We start from the raw sequence: 12656 nt of genomic DNA, 5'->3' as shown, positions 1-12656 counted from the left end.
GAATATGAAAACACTAATTCAAAAGGATGCATCCTCCTTATGTTTATTGCAGCATTTACAATAGTGAAAATATGGATAGATGAATGGATAAAGATTATATGGAATACTATTCGGCTATAAAAAAGAAAGAAATTTTGCTGTTTGCAAAAATATGAATGGATCTAGAGATATAATGCTAAGTGAAATAATTCAGAAAAAGATAAATATCATATAATACCATATAATAAATACCATATACTAAACTCACATGTGGAATTTAAGAAACAAAACAAATGAACGACAACAACAAAAAGAAACGAGCCAAAAACACTCTCTTAATTATAGAGAATAAACTGTAGAGAATTACCAGAGGGGAGATGGGTGGGGAGATGGAGAAAATAGGAGGAGGGAATTAAGAGTACACTTATCTTGATGAGCACTAAGTAACATGTAGAATTGTTGAATCAATGTATTATACACCTGAAACTAATATAACAAACACTCTATGTTAACTATACTGGAATCAAATTTTATAAAAGATGAATACGGTTTTGGGGTCTAATGTGCAACATGGTGATTATATTAACAATACCGAATTATGTACTTGGAAGTTGCTAAGGGAGTAGATCTTAAATGTTCTCACCACAAAAAGGAAATGGTAATTATGTGAAGTGATGGGAGTGTTAGCTAACACTACAACGGTAATCGTTTTTTAATATGTAAGTGCATCAAATCAGTAAAAACATTGTATACCTTAAACTTACACAATACATCCATTATATTTTACTAAACTGGAAGAATTTTTTAAAAGATGATGTGTGACACTTCAAATGCAGATTAAAAACATATTGCTACCTTGAACAAGTTAAATAAAAAAATTAAAAAAAACATTTTAATGTGTATTTTTTTTTTGAAGGAGAGAGAGACAGAGTGTGAGTGGGGGAGGGGCAGAGACAGAGACAGAGGCACAGAATCCGAAGCCTGCTCCAGGCTCTGTGTTGTCAGCACAGATCCCTATGTGGGGCCCAAACCCACAAGCCGGGAGATCATGAACTGAGCAGCAGCCAGATGTTTTACTGACTGAGCCACCCAGGTCACCCCTAAATAAAAGGATTTTTTACATGTTTCTTTTGAGAGAGAGAGAGAGCATGAATGAGGGTAGGAGCAGAGAGTGGGAAAGAGAGAATCCCAAGCAGGCTCCACATTGTCAGCACAATCCCCAAGCAGGGCTTGATATTACAAAGCTGTGAGATCTGAGCTGAACCAAACTCAAGGGTCAGTCGCTTCTGACTGAGACAACCAGGTGCCCCAGGATTTTTTTTTTTTTTCTAGATGAGAAGACCATGAACTCTGTTGATGAGAGGTGGGAGTGAAATGTGACAACATATAAAGAAAATGAAAATGCCGTTATATCTTTTTTGGTTCCCTTATGCCATAAAGAAAACCTTGACTTGAGAATGTTTTATGAGAAATTAATCACCATTCCCACATTATGTCCTTTTCTCAACGGACTATGGATCACAGACTGGAAACCTATTCAGGCTTAACTCTCACTGAGACCAAAATGGTGCAAACTTGATTCTGTTTAAAAGCTCTGAACATTATGATTCCCCTTACAGTCCTTCCCTCTATTAGGAGCAAAAGATCACAGTGACTAAACCCATTCAGAGGAAGAAAAGGAGCTCAGAAAGTAGAAGAGTAGAAAAAGAATACCAAGGGAAAGTTAAAAAGAAGATTCTTTCGCAGAAAAGCTTGATCTCATAGGGTGTAAGATCCATTGTAGAAAGTAAGACTTGAGCTAAAATCATTTCTTTTTAAAAAATGTTTATTAATTTATTTTTCAGAGAAAGAGAAAGAGAGAGCAACAGAGGGGCAGAGAGGGAGGGATAGAGAGAATCCCAAGCAGGTTCTAAGTTGTTAGCATGGAGTCCCAACCCAGGGCTCGATCTCACTAACAAGAGACCACAACCTGAGCTGAAATCAAGAGTGAGTCATTTAACTGACTGAGCCACTCAGGCACCCTTAGCTAAAATAATTTCTTATTCCTTACCCATAATCATTCACACATGCCAGATGAGATGAAATGGTATTTAACTTCTACACAGAAACCACCAGGGCTGATTTTTCTAAGCATTATAAGTGAAAACACACCTAGATGTTTCCTATGATCTTTTCACTTACTTCAGCCAACGCTAATATTTAAATACTTCCTCAATATTCTTCCCCAAACCCTTTTTTCTTCATTCTTGTTAAGCATGTATAAAAGAGAAAGGAAATTCTATTTACTGGAAATGGGCTACAAATATAAATAGTTTCATAACCCTAAGGCTCTGTACAGAGCAGACAACTGGATTTGCAGTTTTGAATGAAATAATTGGTCCCTTTACCCAATGGAACAGATGAAGTGCAAATCTCATAGAGAAAATAAAGCATATCTATGTTCTAATTTTATCTGTAACACAATTTTAGAGGAGATATTAATCTCTCAAGCTCAGTTTGCTAACTGTTGAAAAAGGATAATAATATATTCAGTTGAATAGAGTTGTTATGAGTATTTAATAATTATAAAAGTTTATAGTGTGCCTAGGCTTATCACATGCATGAAATAATTTTTTTATTTTTAATAAAAATATGATTAATGACTTTAATAAATTTAATTTTAATTATTAAAATGCAAAAAAATACAGAAAAGTTAAAGAACCTTATCATTTTTTGAATTCCTGTTGTTCAGGATAAACAACTTTTTAAAATCTTGGTGTACTTGCTTGGAGTTTTATCATTTTTTAATAAAAGTAAAATATTATTATACAAAATTAAAATACATGGAAGTATAGAAGAATAATACAGTAAAAACAATATATGTCACAACAGAGAAATTGGCACCATTTACTTTTAGATGAAGTTTGTTGCAAATAGACAGATTGAGAAAGAAGTTTCCGTGTTTAAAAAGACGTTAGTCAAGTTTAAAATCTAGGTTGGCTAACATCTGAGCCTTTTGAAGAAAGTTTATTCTCAGTATTTCTGATTTCTGAGAAGATGTGGTCTTATATTTCCAAGTTGTGATTTTTATTTTTATTTTATAATATAATATAGCTATTGACAGCACTGATGTCAATTGCTGCCTTTGATGCCCATTATTTTCGATTATTTTCGATAATGATGCCCATTATTTTCGATTACTTGTGTTGCTTTTATGTCATTAAAATATTGTTTACATATTTAGTAAATTACTATTTTCTTCTTATAGCCAACAAGTCTGATCCCTAAAATTTAAACACTTTCTGAAATGGTTCATTATAATCATCCATCAATATTAAGCACCAGGACAATAGTATGTCTAGTTTATACTATATTCAGTGCTATGGATGTTCCCTTTTCAACATTATATACAATAGAGAAAAAATACATATATTTCCCAAAATCCCTACATTGTAATAGATACTCCTGCTTAGTTATGCTTATATAAAACCTATGAAATTGCTCTAAACATTTTTAGAAATTTTAGAATTTCTCCTATCCTTTTGGCCAAAGTGATATAATATCATAGCTTACTATCAAACTGGCTATGAGTTTATTAAAGCCACTATGTACTGAACAAAAACCTATGAGTAATGGATAAAATTCTCTGGATCTCTAAGTTCAGTAGTGACTCACTCACAGGTTTTTAGTATTTCTTGACAAATAATATTAAAATTATTATGTATATATGTAACATAATAAATCAATTACTAATATAGATTCATATTATCTGTCATTATATTAATATACTGTATTCTTTCACTTCAAAAATTTCTTTAGTCAATGGTAACTTTCCTTTCAATTCCTTAGAATACCACAGCTCTGAGTTGATATTTTTAGAGCAATGGTTATCACAGTGTGACTTTTAGCCCTCAAATTTCACTGAGATCTTTTCAGCTGATACAGGAAAATCATTTTCTTAACAATACTGAGATAATATTTGAAAATGCAGACCTTTGTATTGACAGTACAAAAGCAAAAGTGCGTATAAAATAGCCGATGTCTTAACACGAGTCAAGACAGTGGTGCCAAAATGTACAAAAAGTAATCTTTTCCCCTGCTGCACACACATGGAAACAGTATTTATTTCACCTAAGAATGTCCTAGAAAATTATCAATTCTAGTAGATATTTGCCTTAAGTGAGAAAATGGGAAGTACGTATAAAACACTTCTACTCCCAACCTCAGTATGACGTTTGTAGCGGAGACAAACAATTGTACCGTTGTATGAATTGTGAGCTCAACCAGCTCTTTGTTATTGTTGTTATTAAACACCATTTTATGAGAAACAATGACTGCTGCTATTCAGAATTTGGTTTTAAGGAGAAATTTGCTCAAAATTGAAGAAACAGGGCTTGCTAATTCAAGGAAAACAACTAGCAGTGTGTGTTGCCAATGACATATTTTTAATATCAAGGGACACTTTGAATTTTGGAAAATTTTTATCTATCACCATGAGCCAGATAGCTTCTCAATATATGAAAAACAAACTTTTCTGATGAGCTCCATGGGGATACTAACACGTGACTATTAATTTGATTTGAAGAAGTGTGTAAACCTTTGGGAAGTTTATGTTGCCCAGTAAAATTTTCCAAATGAAATGACTAATTATTTTACAAAAATAAATAAATAAATAAATAATTGGTTTTAAGTACGAGATGTACCAATGGAATTTAACAGAATATGAGTTTATTGATATGATTTTGGATTCCAAACTGCAACTAACCTTTAAGAAACTGCCATTTATTAAAGTTTAATGTAACATCAAATTATATTATTTGCAACTATCTGATAAGATGATTAAAATATTCCCTTCTCCTTTTCCTAAGTATATGTGTTGAGTCTAAATTTTCTTTGTATACTTGAAGCGAACAAAATATCACAACAGATTAAATAAAAAGTTGCTATGTAGATCTAGCTGTCTTAAACTCTATGTTAAAGAGAAAGGCCAATATGTAATGCAACTGTTCTCATGAAAATTATATTTTGTTGTGGAAATTGTATAGTATTTTTCATTAAAATGTTATTTTTATTAATATAAAATGCGCTTATCATTGTTGTATTTAAATGAAACTATTTAAAAAAATTTAATGTTTATTTATTTTTGAGAGAGAGACAGAGCGTGAGCAGGGGAGGAGCAGAGAGAGAGGGAGACACAGAATCCAAAGCAGGCTCCAGGCTCTGAGCTGTCAGCACAGAGCCAGACACAGGCTTGAACCCACGAACCGTGAAATCATGACCTGAGCCGAAGTCAGATGCTCAACCGACTGAGCCACCCAGGCACCCCATTTGAAACAATATTTTAAAGTGTTTCAGTCTTGATTTAAACTATGATAAAAATCAGTGGATCTAACCTACAAAATCAAAAGCTGTTAGTGATTTTTTTTAAATGTTTATATGGTTTTGAGAGAGAGAGAGCATGAGAGGGGCAGAGAGAGGGGAACAGAAGATCCAAAGCAGGCCGTGCGCTGACAGCAGAGAGCCAGATGTGGGCTGGAACTCTTGGGCCATGAGATCAAGAAGCCAAAGTCATATGCTCAACCCACTGAGACATCCAGGCACCCTGAAGCTGTTTGTGATTCTGAATGATTTTTAGAATTGACTCTAAAGCCAAAAGTTTGAGAACCACTGTTTCAAACTATCCTCAAACTTTCAGTTCAACATTGAATAGTTTATCATGGCTGGCTAAGGGATCATTCCATGTTCTAGCCCCTGTTTTTCATTATTGGTCCCTTCTCTTTATATGCAGATTTGATACATTTTCTAAAATTAGTCAACTTTCTTTTTTTTTTAATTTTTTTTAATGTTTATTTATTTTTGAGAGAGACAGAGACAGAATGTGAGTGGGTTAGGGGCAGAGAGAGAAGGAGACACAGAAGCAGAAGCAGGGTCCAGGCTCTGGGCTGTCAGCACAGAGCCCGACGCGGGCTCGAACTCACGAGCTGTGAGATCATGACCTGAGCCAAAGTTGGACGCTCAACCTACTGAGCCACCCAGGCGCCCCAAAATTAGTCAACTTTCAATGAAATTGTTAGTCTGTTCTTTCCCAGTGTGATAACATACTTGCAATCCAAATCCCCCTGCCACTTGTGGTGTTGGAATTTGATCTGTACCATTTTGTATTGTTGTAATAGCTGAAATATCTATATATAGCCAGAGAAAAAGGTCACACATTATACATATATATGCTAGGCACAAAGAAAGCATAAACTTAACAAATTATTTTTGATTGATTTAAGATTGGTTTATTGTCATAAAGTGGACTATTTACAAAATCACAAATTCTGTCACTCCTTCCAAAGTCATTGTTGTAAATATATTTATGCATTCATTTTAAGACTTTAGTTTTTTGCATGCGTGATGGAAGAAGTTGAGGCTCATAATGTGCTAATAATCAATGTAATAATTTGAAAACTAGATTTCTACAACTCACAGGAAGAAATAACAAATTAAATATTAGAACATTCTGGGCTCACTGTCAAGAAACAACTTTATATATTGAATTTATTTGTTGATTTTCACTGAGTGTAAATCTGTATGAAAAATTAGAGTCTTTCTTTTTAAAACAAGGAAACTTATTAATTGGGATTGTGAAGCAATAGCCTTTACTGAATTGACTAGTCTCCGGAACAAGACTTAAAATACATGAGGGTCTGGTTGGGGGGGGTGGGGGGTGGGTAAAACAGGTGATGGGTATTAAGGAGGACCTTTCTGTGATCAACACAGGGTGATGTATGGAAGTGTTGAATCACTACACAGTACACCTGAAACTATTTAACCCTGTTTGTTAACTACCCAGCATTAAAATAAAAACTTAAAAATATAAAATACATGAGGGTAAAATATCTTGATTATTTAGTTCGGTTAAAATGATTTTTAAAAGTTGATGCATAGAATTTGATTAGAATTCAATGATGATACTACTATCATTTAATTTCTAGTAGATCATTCTTCTTACCCAAAGAGATACTGATGTAGGATACGATTTAATCCAACAAATATTTATTTTGTATGTCCCAATTAGCGGAGTGTGTGCTGGGACTTAAAATGAAATTAACATTTTAGAGATAAAGTATCCATAGTGGTAACATATAAGGATATCTGAGTATATTTTTAATTTGTGCAATTGTAGGCACGAATAAACTACGAAATTTCCAAATTACTCTTTTTATTTGTGCAACAGACATATCCTAAGAATTTTGCAGACAACATCAGTGTTAATAAGCTACAATGTGATTATTATTTGTGACTCATTTGCCTATGCTTATAAATGTCATTATTAATGTTGAAAATAAAACTCCAAATGCAATTTAGAAAACAAACCCACATGACTCCATCTGTCCTTTGTTTCCTGTCAAAGTAACTTCTTTGCATATTACAATTGCTACTCCCTCCCCCAAGTAGCAAGAATGCAATAGTAGTTATATAAGTAAATTAAACAAAATAATTTATTTCTGATAAAGGATAGAATAATGTTAAAGTTCAATACCTACTATTTTATTAACTATTTTGATTAGATTACTTAGTATTTTTAAAGCAGAGTTTTTCCTCTGAGAAAATTCCTGGAAAACACAATTTTAACCAGTCTTTTTTTTTTTAATGCTTATTTATTTTTGAGAGAGAGAAAGGGCACAAGCAGGAGATGGGCGGTGGGACTGACAGAGGATCCGAGGGGGTTCCATGCTGGCAACAAAGAACCTGATGCAGGTCTTGAACTCATGAACGGCAAGATCATGGCTTGAGCTGAAGTCCGATGCTCAATGGACTGAACCACCCAGGCGCCCATTAACCAGTCTTTTATGCAGGCATTCAATAAATATTTACTCTGTTCAAGAACAAGGGGTAAGAATTGGCAGAAAGATAAGTAAGAAATTCTTTCCCATACAGAGATTAAGGTCTAATAAACACAATTCTCTAAATTTTTCCAGTAGGTTAAAATCATATTGGATTGGTTCAGTTGTATCAAAAATGAATTCTTTAAAAATTCTTGAAATTCTTCAAAAATTCTTCAAATACTTTAAAAATTAGTACCTTTTAAATAGATTGTAGCAAAGTGATTCTGATTAATGGGAAAAAAATCTAACACTGGATAGATTTAGGTCAATAACTATTTTTCTTTTGATTTGTTTTTAATGTTTCCAAAATAACAAAATATTTTCCTAGAAAATCCATCATATTTTTCTGCTCACTGAATTTGGTGAATAAAGGTAAAGGGTTAAGTCCTCTTTGATTTTATACCCCCCTCCTTTTCTTTCTGCCAGAAACAAGAAATTATGAGTAATCTACGTCCAAAAAGAATTCTCCTCTGTTCCAGTATTATAACTCTTAAAAAATTCACCATTTTACCTAATTTTTTTAAATCGTATTTTCTTTCACCTTGGGTAAAATATACAAGAAGTCAAGTATTGTGTTTATTCACTTAATAAAGAATTATTCATTCTAAACCAGCACAAAACAAAATAATACAAAGTTTCATGAACCTTGAAATAATTTGAAATGATAAAAGGATCACACACTGGAACAGCAAATTCTTAGCATAAAGACTTACATGAAATTTGATCTAGCCCTTCTGTATTTAATTCGTATTTGAAAAATAATCCAAATTCCATCCACGTGAGGAGCAGTAAGACTTATTTCATGAGTCCAAATTCATTTACTCGGCGATTATTCGACATTTATAATGTGGCCCAAAGACTATGAATTAGTCCTGAAAATGTTAATCTGAATCAAATATACCAATTTTTTATATCCTGATGGAGAAAAGTCAACATGCATTCATCAAAATGTATTGATAGATTATGACAAGTTTTAAGACATAAAAGACAGAATTCCAGCTCTTCAGAGTTTATTAATTGGTAAAGAGAGATTTAAATGTGTACAATTATAATATAGTGTTCTAAGCTATTGCAAACAGAAGAAAAGGGCTTAACTCCCATATATTACTTAGGTTTTTAGGGAAGGCTTCCACAGCATTAGAATTTACTTTCTAAATAAAAGGAGGCAATCATGTGAATACAAAGTGCTATGATGAATGAGAGAAAGGATTATACGTCTTACAAAAGGTGTAAATGCCCAGCATTTTTGGATTAGAGTGACCTTAGTCAGACTGCATGGGTATGAATCCTACCACACAGCTTATTATTTTGTGTGACCTTTAGCAATTAGCCATATTATGGATAGGATAAAGAAAACAATTGTCTCAACCTTAAAGGATTATTTTAAAGACAAAGTGAAGTAATATGTAGTAATTAAAACTGTGGAGCACTCAGAAACAACTCAATCAAAGACTATCTATCATTATTGCAATATTTGCATGGGATATCAAGTAGGGAAGAAGTAGGTTTATTTAAAAAAAATGCTCAGATATATAGCACCCAAATCTTGGTTTCTAAAACTATTCTCAATGAACCCTAGGACTGGGCATCTTGTACAGAGATGTACAAGATGTGCCTGGAGCATTTCTATTAACAGATAATAAGAAGGTGTGCAAAAAGAAACAAACAAAAGCCAAATGGAAAAATCCCACAAACACCACAATGATATCAAAAAAAGATACAGAAACCAGCTGGAAGAATTTCCAGTGGTTAAAACAGAGACAAGTCGAACAACGAAATAAATAATTACTGGCTTATAACACAAATGGTAGAGCATGAACCCCACTTCTTTAGGTATGGGCTCTAAATGGTGATTTCTTTATAAAGAATAGACTATGAAAAAGGGGAGGAATAACTTTCAAGTGGTTAGACCTCACGAACACTACGCAGGGCGAACATAAATTGTATTAAGTCGTCTTGATAATATATACCTTTTATATAAGTAGATGAAGATGGGAATTTACTGTGGCCTTCTTCCCAGGAACACACACCTGAGTCCAATCATGAGACAAGCATCAGACAGACCCTAGTAGTGGGACTTTCTTAATGTTAAACAAGCCTGCTAAGATGAGATGTGAAGCTTCCACCAAACCACCTTCCAAAAAATACTCATTAGTTGACTCTAATGACATAGTCATCTCTCTTCTGGCAAAATGTGAAAGAAGCCCAGATATGCAATATTAATTGTCTGACTTAAAAAATCTTTGGTCTTCAAAACCGTTCTTTTTAACATAGTTCTCTGCCAGGGAGCTATTTGTGACTCAATTAGAATGACTTACGTTTACGGGTAGCAGAGTGGGAAGAGAAAAGTCAGTGGAGAATGAAGAGCATTGGAAATAGGGAACCCAGTTTATTTTTGAAAAACATTTTTAATGTTTTTTTTTAATTCATTTTTGAGACAGAATGAGAGAGAATAAGAGAGGGAGGGAACAGGGGAGAGAGGAAGGCAAAGGCTCTGAAAATGGGCTCTGCACTGACAGCAGAGATTCTGACATGGGGCTCGAACTCAGGAACTGTGAGATCATGACCTGAGCCGAAGACAGAAGCTCAAGCACTGAGCTATCCAGATGTCCCAGAAAATGGGAACCCAGTTTATAAAACAAAACACACACACACACACACACACACACACACACGCAAAACAATCAGGAAAAGTAGACAACCATGTGGACGAATGGAAGAAGAATTACATGCTATGAATTGTCTTTATAGTTCCAATCACCTCTTAGTACAATGTGTGTGTCATGTGCGTGTGTGTGTGTGCCAATGTGTATGGTTTGTTTTATTTTGTTTTCCATAAACCAACAAGGGGAGATGTGCCTTTAGTGTTTTAAAATACCTAAGGATGAACCTTAAAAGCCCAAAGTGAGATGATTACATGAGTCACGCAACATATTTCTTTAGCCCTCATTACAATGTGAATACTATTCAAAAACTTAAAGGTGACTGTTTTTGAATCAATATATTTTTGAACTGAAGTACTAGAATTCCATAACAACAGAAAAGTAGATACTGCTTTGTACTCCTTGAATCCTAAGCTTATGTCTGTAGATTTTCAATTAATAGTACCACCATGTGCTATGCATGATACGCAAGTTGTATAGCATATCTTAAGGCTGTTGTGAGTTTGAAAAGTATTGATACAATGGGCTTTTGAAAATCTGTTGACTGCCTGCTTAAAATCATTTCCAAGACAGAAACATTTCTCAAAGTATTCTCAGTAAGCAAAGATGAGGCAACGTTAAGTCAAAAGCAGGGACTGTGTGAAATGTTCTGTCTTCTGCCCCTCTCTTTCAACTCACAAATCTCCTTAATTTAGGAAAGACTGGGGAAAGCCCTACCAGCTTCTCTTTAATTTTTATCATACCCTTTTCATAAATTTATTGGGCATAATAGCCAATTTATTTTGTAAGTAATAATGCCCAGTGGAACTATGTTACACATTATGTACTTTGAGTGATGCTATTCTAGCACAAACATTACTTTTATTATGAAAGAATAATTTAAAAAAAGAGCGTGAAGCCACTGATCTTGGGCCAGCAATGCCTTTACTAAATTGTAACATAGGCAAATCCCTTACGGCTTCTATGTTGTTTCTTAACCAGGTGATTCTTAATTTATCTTAATTCTCTAAAGATATATGATTTTATCTTTTTTCATAAACTCATCATAAAGAAAAAAGTTCCATTTACTCCTCATGTTATTGGACCCGTGTGTTTGGCTCATATGTACCGTTCATCCTTATTTATTTATTTTTTAAATCAAGGATTTTGAGATCGAGATTGTCAACTTCTACTGTAGAAATATGGAACTAACAGCAATAAGCAAGACCTAGCATAGGATTGTCATTATATTTAAAAAAATCTTAACATGAAATTTTTGGAAGAATGCAAATTTAAGAACAAGGAACAAAATTATATTGAATAAATACATTCATTGCAATATTTTTCTATTTGTCAGCAGCCAACTTCATAAAAGACTGATGTCAAACCAGTTATTTCTAATTTTTACTTTAATTTAGTTTAGTTAAGAATTAACTATGATGCTTTATGTATTAACCCATTATGCGTTTTGAACCCTTTAGAACAGTGTTCCATTGACAGTAAACACTTCAGATATTGTAGCAGTGATCATAATCTGAGCCTGGTTTCTCATCTTCCTCTTCCCAACCCTCCTCCTCCTCCTTTTCCCTCTCCTCTTTCCTTTTCCCATTCTCTTTCCCATATCCTTTTGCCTTCCCTTTCTCCTCCTTCTCTTTCTCCTCCTCTTCCTCTTTCTTCCCCTGCTTCTCTGTCTCTGTCTCTCCTAGGATAATTCACTGAGCTTTAGTTAGACACAGGAATCCTGGTGCTAATTTCCCTCATAGTTATGGTCTCATGACTAAGTTGGGGAAATGCTATCTTGTGAAAAAGTCACGCATGCAATTTACAGGTTATCTCTTTAAAAATGAAGCCTCTTGGGGCGCCTGGTTGGCTCAGTCTGTTGGGCAGCTGACTTCGGCTCAGGTCATGATCTTGCAGTCCGTGAGTTCGAGCCCCCGCATTGGGCTCTGTGCTGACAGCACAGAGCCTGGAGCCTGCTTTGGATTCTGTGTACCCCCTCTCTTTCTGCCCCTCCACTACTCATGCTCTGTCTCGCTCTGTCTCTCAAAAATAATTGTTAATTTTTTTTTTTAAATGAAGCCTCTTGGGGTGCCTGGGTGGCTCAGTCGGTTAAGTGTCCAACTTTGGCTCAAGTTAGGATCTCACGGTTCGTGGATTCGGGCCCTGTGTTGGGATCTGTGGA

This window comes from Prionailurus viverrinus, chromosome D2 (genome assembly GCF_022837055.1).
Source record: "Prionailurus viverrinus isolate Anna chromosome D2, UM_Priviv_1.0, whole genome shotgun sequence".
NCBI lineage: Eukaryota > Metazoa > Chordata > Mammalia > Carnivora > Felidae > Prionailurus > Prionailurus viverrinus.
This window is presented reverse-complemented; position numbering follows the sequence as displayed.